At 28.8% G+C, this 11,637-nt stretch overlaps 2 long non-coding RNA genes across 9 annotated transcripts; one reads left to right on the forward strand and one right to left on the reverse strand.

Annotated features, from left to right (window-relative positions):
- The first annotated feature begins 126 nt into the window (after nucleotides 1-126).
- Nucleotides 127-7,749, forward strand: LOC141458441 (uncharacterized). 7 transcript variants are annotated; one of them, XR_012460959.1, is made up of 10 exons: nucleotides 191-496; nucleotides 592-729; nucleotides 1,123-1,199; nucleotides 1,618-1,782; nucleotides 3,874-4,120; nucleotides 4,316-4,539; nucleotides 4,647-4,804; nucleotides 4,892-5,279; nucleotides 6,114-6,356; nucleotides 7,488-7,749. It is a non-coding gene; the product is annotated as an uncharacterized lncRNA (long non-coding RNA). The 7 variants fall into 7 exon arrangements; XR_012460962.1 differs by lacking the exon at nucleotides 592-729 and having other exon boundaries at nucleotides 127-496; nucleotides 4,647-4,891; nucleotides 5,026-5,279; XR_012460957.1 differs by lacking the exon at nucleotides 592-729 and having other exon boundaries at nucleotides 205-496.
- LOC141458442 (uncharacterized) lies at nucleotides 7,157-11,196 on the reverse strand. Of its 2 annotated transcripts, XR_012460965.1 has the most exons (6): nucleotides 10,584-11,196; nucleotides 9,707-9,893; nucleotides 9,089-9,220; nucleotides 8,642-8,761; nucleotides 8,070-8,184; nucleotides 7,157-7,602 (listed from the first exon to the last, which is right to left on the reverse strand). It is a non-coding gene; the product is annotated as an uncharacterized lncRNA (long non-coding RNA). The 2 variants fall into 2 exon arrangements; XR_012460964.1 differs by lacking the exon at nucleotides 8,070-8,184 and having other exon boundaries at nucleotides 10,584-11,193.
- Nucleotides 11,197-11,637: the final 441 nt, after the last annotated feature.

The following is an 11,637-nucleotide window of genomic DNA, read 5'->3' on the forward strand; positions in this document are numbered from 1 at the left end:
TAAAGCAACTGTTGGAGAGTCATTTATTAACATGTTACCACGATAGTGTGAACTTGACAAAAGTGAAATATCAAAATCAAACCAGAATCATTTAAAATGTAAGTGTATAAGTGCAGGCCTATGCTATCTAGCGGCAACAGGTTAAACTAATGGCGCTAGTTTTGAGATTTAACTTTTAGAAACCGTCGCTAGATAGCACGGATATCGGCATTTTGCGGTTCCTTATTGGTTTGCGTCAGTTTGTTGTTGATCGTTAAACATAGTCGATAGTAATATTTCGTTTATTTGGGAAGCCAGTTATATCTCGATGGCTCCTCGACAATATTTATAAAGGAATTGAACTTTACTTAGTACTTTGATCATAGTTTCTTTCATCTTAATTCTTAAGTGTAATTGTAGAAAGTTATCTAAGCCATATGATACGGAGATTTTCTTAAAGCAAACCTACTCAAAATAGAAAATTACTGGATGTAAAGCAACATTTGAGTAATTTCGGGTAAGCCACTATTTCCAAAATATCAGTTTCTTATGCTTCCACATATGTAGACATTTCTTGCTTTAAATTTCACATCAAGGCAATGGTATTTTCAGGATTTACCGTTCTGATATTCCGAAAGCCCGTAAGATTAGTTTTTATGAAAAAATCTTCTGTGTATGTATTTTTAATTTTCTTTGGCCATTGATTCAAACTTTTTTTTTACTCAGAGGATCTTAATATTTTTGTTACAGGTAAAAACTTGGTTATCATTATAGATAATGTTTTAAAAGAAAACCTAAAAAGATATTAATAAAATCATACTTCATTCAACACTATGATAGTAAAATAATAGAATTTTATTTATTTAAGCAATGTTAACATATTTACAACACAGCTAAAATATACATATAAATACATTGTGATTTATTGTAATGGTTTAAGTATCTAATACACTTTAACATATCTAATAACTTTTCCATAATATGGATATTATCTAATACATGATTAGTTAAGTTAAAGCAGTCTTCACTTGCAAGCAAAAAAAAAAGAAAAAAAGATAAACATTGCTTGTTAACACTATCCTGCAAGTTTATTGTTTTTTGTAAAATATTTAATTAAAAATTTGAATGATTTGTTTATATCAGATGCCACTCTGTTGGTGAAGTTGGTTAATATCAGAGAGACAGTGAGCACTTCTCCGACTTTCCTCTAAAAGGCATAGGTTTGTAGAATTGTGATTTCATGTATAAAATTTTATTCCTGCTATGAAAAAAACAAAAACATTTATGTTTCTCTTATAAATAACAAATATTACACCAAGCAATGTTACTTGCAGCTCTTTCTTTATCAAAAACAAATATTGAATGTATCTATCATATGAGTGGTTATGAAACTATAATTTGTTTTTGTTATAACTATGCAATATTTACAATCAATCACAGTGTTTTGCAATTAGATTTTTTCCTTGTAAGTTAATGAAGTTCAGTTACGTTTTCTATAACAAGCTTTCAAAAAGGTACTACTCACATAATGGCAAAATGAATCGGGATACTGTTTCGATTTAAATTGATTGTATCATCGAAGATTTACTTCAAAAAATATTTAATTCTATTGTATAATCTCTATTTCCGAATTGACAGTAAAACTGGAGGACTGTGAAACAGACAGTTTACGTCAGAATAAATAAGAAAGCGAAATTTGGCTTCTCACGAAAAAGTTCTTAAGATCTGATCTGGCTAGCTGCTTTCTGAATGGCAAAGACTGACGTCCAACCTTGAACTTGGCTTTTTATTTTGGAAGTGCAGGTATTATTCACATTATTCACAAACACTTAATTTTTTTTTTATTAGATTTATGTAAGAGTGGGCACAATATCGTTTAATATTTCCGTTGAAGTAACATTTATTTATTTCAAAATGTAAAAGACACTTTTTAAATGGTGATCGTTAAAACACTTTAAGCAGAATTGCTTTACTCGCCTCTTTGTTTCTTTGGTTTTACAGATAATGCAATTACTTATTTTTTTATTTTTTCATGAATACATATTGATCTTGATCTTAAAATAATAAGAATACAGTTTTTGGTTCAATGCTACTAACTTTATAATTATTTTTATTTCCTAATTTTCCTCACGCTGCGGCATTGAGAAGGTATCTCATGGGTTGAATGCCTCCTCACTGTCTAGTAACGCTCAGCAATACTTTTGAGGGCCTTTTTTTTACAACCAACACGTTCGTACCTAAATTGACAAAATAAGGATGTCCATCTACCACTCTATCTGAGGAGCTGTTTTTTTATTTAATGTACTGTTATCTATTATTTTATAGAATCAAACCATTCTAACAGAAAGTAATTTTCTTTCAGCTTAATTAAATGTTTTCCTCTAAATAGTTTTTAATTTATTGAAAAATGCAATTTTTGGAATCGTATTCTTGAAAATGTAATTCGTGTTATTTATCAATTACATAACGTATAACTTCATGTCGTGTGCATACATTAACAATACTTTAAATATCCATCGTTAGACTTAGATTTAGATTAGAACTAGATTAACAACAGTTCAAACCAACTTGTTCACTAAAAACTAGCCACCCTCTTACACTTGCTATCAGATTGAAAAGTATAGATCTTGCACCGACCAAGAGTGCGAGAACTCATCTCCATTTGAACAATATTCACAAATAACAGTTACAACATCAACATTGTTAAAATAAAACTAAATACAAATAAAATTAGTAAACCAAAACCAAAACCCGTAAACAAGACTTATAAACTTAACTTGACCTTTTCCACAAACTAGGCCTCAAAACCGTGTTTTGGAACAACAACAAAAAAAAAAACAATACGCGCACATACCGAAATAGAAACCCTCATAATACCGGTATTTAAAAACCAATTTGTCCAGACTGTGACAGTAACTGTATATTGGCCAGAGGAGAATTAGGAGAAAAAAGCAAAAACAGATCTTAAAACAAATACGCTCATAAATACAAACAGACAACCTAAGCAATTTACTTTATCAATTTTCCAATATTTCTCGACAAATGAATGTAGTTTAATTCACTTTTAACTGCTTGCATAAAGCGCGCCCCCCTCAAGTATAATACAATTCAAATAAACATTCCCTAGTATGTAAAACAAATCACACCCATAAGTCTGTAACTCTTACTTGGTTTTAGCAATTTTATTTAACTATTTTTACAAACAATTTTTTTTTACTGTTAATTAACATATTAATTATCACATTTACACACCATGTGATATCTTGTAACCTCAAATGTAACCTCCCTCAGTCAGTAAGTAGTGTGAAACGGAGACGTGTAATTAGGATTCTGTAACCAATATATATTTTAACTGATTTAACGTCTGATGAAGGATGGAAGTGCAAAACTGCTCAGGGATACAAAAGCGTACATTAGCGACATTAAAATTAGCGAACATTGAAGGTATAATAAATGAATGGTAATATTTAGTGATATTTCAAAATATACATGTTTTGTAATATCATTAAAAAATAACACTTTCTTTTATTACAAACAAACCCTATTTCAAAAAGAACTAGGAGTTAAAGAGTAGTACTTTTTTTTTTTTTAAATTGTTCACCTTGATTTTGGATGATCAGTATTTCTGGATGTACACCTTGTTCTGTGCTTTCCGTTATTTTGGTCACAGTAATAGTGTAATATATATACATATATTTAATAATGAATATTAAAATATCTAACGGAAACTTAATTGTCGAAGTTTTAATGCTCTTCGCATCAAAGTTTGTTATTGCTTTACAAATCTTTACAAATACAAAAATTATTAGCATAATTTATATTTTCTTCACCAACTTACCATTTATTAATTTAAAAAAAGAACTATAAGTTTGAATACATTATATTGTTCAATAGCCTGCCCGAAATGAGCCCAGTGGTAAAAATTGCAGTCAAGAGTTTTCTGTCTCTATCCAATGCTTACCGTCACTGTCCCAGGCTTCTAATGCTCAGCTTCCATCTGGAATTGATTTCTTCTCTATGGACCCTTCTTTACTTCAAACAACGTGCCGGTAAATAATAGGTGATTCTAATCCATTTTATTCTGGAATATACGAAGTCAAAGAAATCTACGTACCACTCTGCTAACAGGACTATTGTTCAGGTAGTCTTTAATTATTTCATATGTTCTAATTATCTTAACTTGAACTAAAACATTTTTTCTGATACTTAATCTCTTCTTTTCAATCTGATAATGATTTAATTTTTTATAAAATGCTAAAATGTGATTGAAATATTTTAATGTCTATCGGACTTCCGAATATCATTGATTTTATCCGTCGTTGCTTCGTTGTTGCAGACCTGACCAGTTTAGTGTAGAGATTGCAGTGTTACATTTTTGATCAATTAGAAGCTTTCTTTAGCCTGGTGAACTTTTTTCAAAATTAATCGTGCTTCGTCCGATCTAATTATAATTTAGAAATAAATTTCCGTAAAAAAAATTACAATTTTATTGAATGGGATATTTAGTGCATATATAAACTAAAATTCCACGTAAAAGCTTTCAGTTGCATTCAGAAAAAGGTAATATTTGAAGTACTATATTAAAAATTGTATATTATGTTTTAGAAAAATTGTTTAAATTTGAAAGTATGAATATTTAAATTTGGTTATATTTTGTTGTTTAATAGCCTGCTGAAGTACAGAGATGGAATCTGCAGTCAGGAGCTTTCTGCTTTACCCAGTGCTTTCCAACAATGCCAAGTTGCAGCCTAGTAATGCTCAGCTTTCATCTGGAAATGACAATCTCTATGGGCTCTGCTTCATATCCAACAACCGATAGTATCAGGTGATTCTCATTAAGTCTATTCTGGAGAATAAAAATATCAAGAAAATCTACTTACCTCTTGGCTTTGTTTTGGCATTGGTTTTTCAGGTAGTCTTATCTATTATTTTGTACGTTCTAAGTATTGCAACATAAACTAAACGTATTTGTTCGATAAATTATCTTGAACACTAGAGAATACTAGCCAGATTGTTACCGCCATCACTCATTAAACATTACTTTAGTTCTGTGTAGACATAGTATCACACAGTCCAACTTCGTTCAGTAAACCCACTTCAGTCTATTTCCACACAACCTAATTTGGTAGTTGGGCGTAAAGCACGCCTATAAAGAAGGCGTTACTTTACTTTTTACTATTTCCACACATTAACGGATTTACTAAGAGGACTACTGAATATGCCGAGGAAGTTCAGATCGGCTAGGTAGCAGAGCACTTTGGATTTATAGACAACTCCTTCCTTCAAATCTACAACTACTTGTAAGTACCTTAATTAGTTATTAGTTAATTAATTTTCAATTTTTCTTTAATTGTTGCCCTGTAGGCTGAGAATGATCAATATAGATTTTGGAAATTTTAATATTTCTCGCCATGTTTGCGAAATATATTCATGTGTATTCAAAATAGTTTTAAGGAGTTTGTAATTATTAGCTCCTGATGAAAGTATTATATCATTTGTTTGATTAGCAATTTGAATGTGGGAACTTTTTCTCCAAATAAATTTTAAAAAATCAATTTAGAGTACCATTCCTAAAACAAAATATTTATAATTCTCACTACAAACTTCAGTTTAAAAAATGCGACCGCTGCGCTATCTAGCGCCGATCGCTAAAACTAAAGGTACAAATAGGTAATCTTAGTTCTAGCAGTTACCGCTAGATAGCACAGGCAGTTACTTTTGGCAACTCTTTTTTAAATAGAAAATACCATAGATTTTAATTTTTAGAAATTCCAAGTAATAGCCAAATCAGTTTAGTTCAAAATGATATTTCTTTTATTACAGAAAAACTCTTCATAGTGCAAGAGGGGTTTTAATGAGTTAAATTTTATTTAAATTTTTTACAATTGTTTTGGTTATTACTAGATGTAAACCTTTTCAATGATTACCATTATTTTGATCTCATAGCTTAATTTTTTATTTTTATAAATTATGAATTCTAAAATATCTTGTTTTATTGCTCACTGCATCAAACTTGCTAATTGATGTCTGTGAAAATGCAGAATTTATTAGGCAGCATAATTTTTATATTTCTAGAATAAGTTAGTATATTTAAGCAAGAACTTTAAATTTGGTTATATTTTGTTGTTTAATAGCCTGCTGAAGTACAGAGATAGAATCTGCAGTCAGGAGCTTTCTGCTTTACCCAGTGCTTTCTAACAATGCCAAGTTGCAGCCTAGTAATGCTCAGCTTTCATCTGGAAATGACAATCTCTCTGGGCTCTGCTTCATATCCAGCAACCGATAATATCAGGTGATTCTCATTAAGTTTATTCTGGAGAATAAAACTATCAAGAAAATCTACTTACCTCTTGGCTTTTTTGGCATTAGTTTTTCAGGTAATATTATCTATTATTTTATAAGTTCTAAGTATTGCAACATGAACTAACCGTATTTATTTGATAAATTATCTTTTCCTTTTAATCAGGATAAATAACGTTTTAACTTTAGTAAAACTGAAACCAAGACTAAAAAATGTATTATTTTGTTATAATGTGTAATAAGCATGTTTATGTTGCAATCTTATAAGTTATATGAATTTTTTTATAAAGAAAAAAAGTATTTAGTAGGAGAAATAAGAAAAACATTTAATTAAGAAAATCTATTTATTTGCATGTCTATTTTTTTTACATATTCTATTATAATATATATATATCAATAAATTGCAAAAAGAAATGCTAAAAAAAGTATAAAACTAACAAAAAACAAAAATTAAAAATTAGTTCCAAAAAAATCCACCAGAGGGCGCAACCTATCAGGCAGGTGAGAAAATAGTTCCAAATAAATCCGCCTGATGACGCCACCTATCAGACAGGTGAGAGAATAGTTCCAGAAATAGCCACCAGGTAGCAGTGCTGTAACCTTCCCTATATATACGGCAACAGCTGCAATTCTCGTCAGTACGACTTGAGTAATGTAGGGGGGTAGATCGCTCTGTCGCTCCCAAACATATCTATCTAGTCTGACATTCATCACCTCTCTCTCAAAGAATCATGAAGTGGGGAGATGTTGTCGCTTCGACGGTTCTCCCCACCCTGCCCCTCCTTTTCAACGAACTTAGTTATATAGCCTCCCAGAGCAAGATGGCGGCCAATTAACTCACCTGATCGGTGGTAGCCTCCTAGATCGCTCCAGCTGGTCTGTTGCTCTTGCACACTCTTACGACTCTGCCACCCATTTTTAACCTTCTCTCTAGGTTTTCTTTTTCACTTCTACTACTCTCTAGACCTTGTAACCTTCCTTTTAGGTTACCTTTTTTATTTTTTCGCATTTTCTTCAACACTTTGAAGTATTAATAAAATATTATTCCTTTTTTACGTTTTATTTTTACTTTTTCATAGTAATTTAATGGAAAAATATATAAAATAATTTTTTAAAGATTTTTTTTAACTTTTTCTAAACATGCAATTTTTAATTTTGATAAAATCATGCATATTACGTACAATAATTACTTACCCTTTTTTTTACAGATTCCTCACCAATGTTTGTTGGAATATTCACATTGTATTGATGTTTTTACTTCTTTTTCACTTGGGCATCCATTGATGACTAGTTTTGCAGGCAGTACTCTCACCAGGATTGATTCTGAAAATAACCATTTATTGTAATATAAATAATTATAATGTCTACTAAGTTTTACCTAGCATTAAGAAAAACGTGTACAACAATTGATGTCTATATTTATTGTAATTTAAATAAAGAAGACTGTTAACCTAAAGAATTGATTTATCTCTCACCAGGATTGATTCTGAATATCATTATTTATTGTAATTAAAATGTAAGGAGTTTTACCTAGCATTAAGAAACTAGAGAAAATCATGTATAACAATATGTCTATTATAAAGATTAAATAAAGAATTGACAGCTCATTTAAAAAACCTTTTAAATTTATTTAAAAAACCTAAATCTTTTTATTCAACGATAATGAAATTTACTTCCCAAAATAATTCTTTTTTAGTATTTTTTAAGCATCCAAATTATTCGTTTTATAACATGCAATTTTAAGTGAAAATTCTTATATTACTTTGTGAAAAAACATGCATACTACTTACTTTTTTTTTATAGCTTCCTATTAAGATTTGATGGTAATTTACACTGGATTGATGTTTTACGTCCTTTCACTTGGCTAGTTTTGCAGATATCACTATGGTATCACCAGGATTTAATCTGAAAATCAACCTTACGTATTGTAATTAAAATAATTAACATGTTTACAGAGTTTTACCTAGCATTAAGAAAAACATGTATAACAATTCATGTATATTATAAAAATTAGATAAAGAAGACTTTGATTAAACTAAAGAATTGATTTTTTTTTTAACCTAAATCTTCCATATCAATAACATTAATTTGATTGAAAAATATAACAATCTACTAACATTATTTTTTATAAAATGAATTAAAAAATTATAAGCTCGACTAAAAATAGTTCTCTTATTGGAAAATGATGAAGAATTCACATACATCTTTGATGTTGAATTTTTTCGATTAAATTACTGTTACCTACAATCAACAAAAATTAAAACTTCTTTCAAGTACAAAAAAAAATAATAATTTGTACGAAAAAAAGTTTTAGTTCTTGTCATAACATGCTGAACATAATAAATAATAAGATAAAACTTACCTGGATGCGAATAACTTCATATTAATGGTCGTGCTGCTGGAAGTATAGAAGGACCTTTAAGACTTCATCTCAGGTAAAAGCTTAGGACAAAACAGCCCACAGATGTTAGCACTGCATGAACTGAAAAAAATATTACATTAAACATAAGCAGGAGTAATACGAATTTCATTCACACTACGTAAATTTAAAACGTAGAATTTAATCTAAACCTTTCTTCAAAAAAATAGTAGTAAAATATTCTCTTCTACATATAATAACTACTTACTTTTTTTTGATAGCTTCCTATTAAGATTTGATGGTAATTTAAAATAATTTAATGGGAAAATAATTAAATTATTATTTTTAATACTTTTTATTTAGCAACAAAATTATACTTTTTTTAAACATGCAATTTTTATATTTTTAATTTTGCTACAATCATGCATAATACATATAATAACTACTTACTTTTTTTTATAGATTCCTAACCAAATTTGTTGGTTTACTTATTACACTGGATTGATGTTTTACGTCTTTTCACTTGGGCTTCCATTGATGACTAGTTTTGCAGGTAGCACTATGGTATCACCAGGGTTTAATCTAAAAATCAATCTTATGTGTTGTAATTGAAATAATTAACATCTTTACTGAGTTTTACCTAGCATTAAGAAAAAATCTGTAACAATTTATGTATATTATAAAAATTAAATAAAGAAGACTTTGATTAAACTAAAGAATTGGTCATTTTTTAAAGAACCTAAATCTTTTCATTTAATGAAAATGATATATATTTCGAAAAAAAAACACCACTACGGTACTTCCACATCAATGAGATTAATTTGATTGAAAAAACAATCTTTATAAAATGAATTAAAAAATTATAAACTCGACTAAAAATAGTTTTGTAATTGGAAGATTCAGAATTCATATGCATGTTGATGTTGAATTTTACAATTAAAATACGCCTATCCACAATCAAAAATTAAAACTATTTTTACATACAAAAAAAAATATTTAATTTGTATGAAAAAAAAGTTTTAGTTTATGTTGTGTCACTCAGAACATAATAATAATTGATAAGACTACCTGAAGATCAATTTTAAAAATGGAGAGCTTTGTTTAGTTTACTGTCGAAAATACAATGGATACGAATTACTTCACATTGATGCCCTGGATGCTGGAAGGAAAGAAGAACCCTTACACTTTCATCTCAGGTAAGAGGTGAACTTAAAGAGGCTGCAAGTTGTCAAAATGCCGCCCATGGATGTTAGAACTGCAAGAAGAAAATACTAAATAAACCTAAGAAGGAGTAATTCAAATTTGATTCATACGATATTAATACCACATTTAAAACGTAGAATTTTTCTGTTAAACCTCTTTTTAAAAAGATATTTGGAAATTTTGCTCTTAATTTCTTATAATAAAGTTCAATAACATTCAAAAAATGTTTACCTATCATTATCACAAGAACATACGACACATAATTCTGTAATGAACTTACTCGAAATAAACTCGACACAGTTGATACGCATTAATAAATAATTTTAAAAATTTAATCTTTTTTTTTACCAACAAAAACTTCAAAAATATTTTATTTTATTGTCAATTAGGTTAATTTGTCTAAATAAAAATGTAATTCTTCATATATTTCAATTTTTAAATAAAGTAAAACTTTTTTCATGAAATTTAAGTTAAATAAGTAATAATGCAATAAAACAAATTAATTACTATTATTAAAAAACCGTTTAAATTGGGTGAATAAGAGTTTCATTTGATCAAAAATGCTGTAGCATTCATTATATATGAATGTACATTCATTCATTAACGTTGAATATTTATATTAAACTTCAACTTTTACTCCATGAACTTGGAAACATTCATATGCCGATTCAAAGATTGTCATAAAATAGGTTTTAGTTTATGATGCAATAATTCGAACGTACTAAATAATGGATAACATTACCTGACGAACATTTCCACAGCCCAAGTGGATATCCATGACTTCTTTAATCTCCAGAACAGAATAAATGAGAATCATCCAAATTTGTCAACTTGCAGTTGGATGCAAAGATGAGTCCACAAACTACAGGCAGTTTTCAAATTAACGCTATATTACTAGTAACTTGGCAAATGAAAAAAAAAAAGCCAATGGATGAAAACACTGCAAAACAAAAAAAAAATACACTAACAGTTTCCATTTAATTCACATTGATCGAATTATGGTAGAAATCAGTGTTTCTTTCTGTTAAACTAAATCTATCTTTGTGTTCAATTTATCCCAGACCGGTTTTGAACTTTCATCTATCAATTTAATTTAAGTTTCAAAAATAATAATCAGTTTGGTGTTGACTTCGGCGTGAACGACGATCTCTTGTCACTGCACTTGCTGACTAAGTAAGGAAGGTTATAAGAAGGTTATTTGTGCCATTCAAAATGTTAATTAATCGTACATTTTTTTAAAAAAATAATAAAATAAAAATTAATGGAACATAGTATTTATTAAAGAGTTCTGAACATTCAGTGCATTTATAATGTGTTTAATTTTTAAAATTGAAATTGTATTCTATACTGTTGGGAGGAGGCGCAAATTTAAACATGAAAACAGAACTATATTTATTTCATTTGTATAAGGGAATAATTAAAACAGAACTATATTTATTTCATTTGTATAAGGAAATAATTATCATTTAATGCTATAAAGATAAATAAGTGATTCAAATATTATAAAAAGGGCGTAAATAAGTAAAAATCTTAAAAAGAGGAGTTCTTAAGCGCGTTTGCGTTTAGACATTTACAACTTTTTAAGATAAAGGACTTTATTACAATCAAAAACAAGACAACCAAGAACAAACAAGAACACGCACATCACTTAGCGGCTGTTATTATCAAAAATATAAGTACAAATCTGAAAACTCAGACAATCAAGAACTAAGCAAGCAAATAGCCTAAGATAGAAAATTAAAGATAATCTCTCAATAAGTAAAGCGAAGAAAGGCAACTCTACGATAGCTAACATA

This window comes from Rhodnius prolixus, unplaced genomic scaffold (genome assembly GCF_049639745.1).
Source record: "Rhodnius prolixus isolate KJV_2025 unplaced genomic scaffold, Rpr scaffold_5, whole genome shotgun sequence".
NCBI lineage: Eukaryota > Metazoa > Arthropoda > Insecta > Hemiptera > Reduviidae > Rhodnius > Rhodnius prolixus.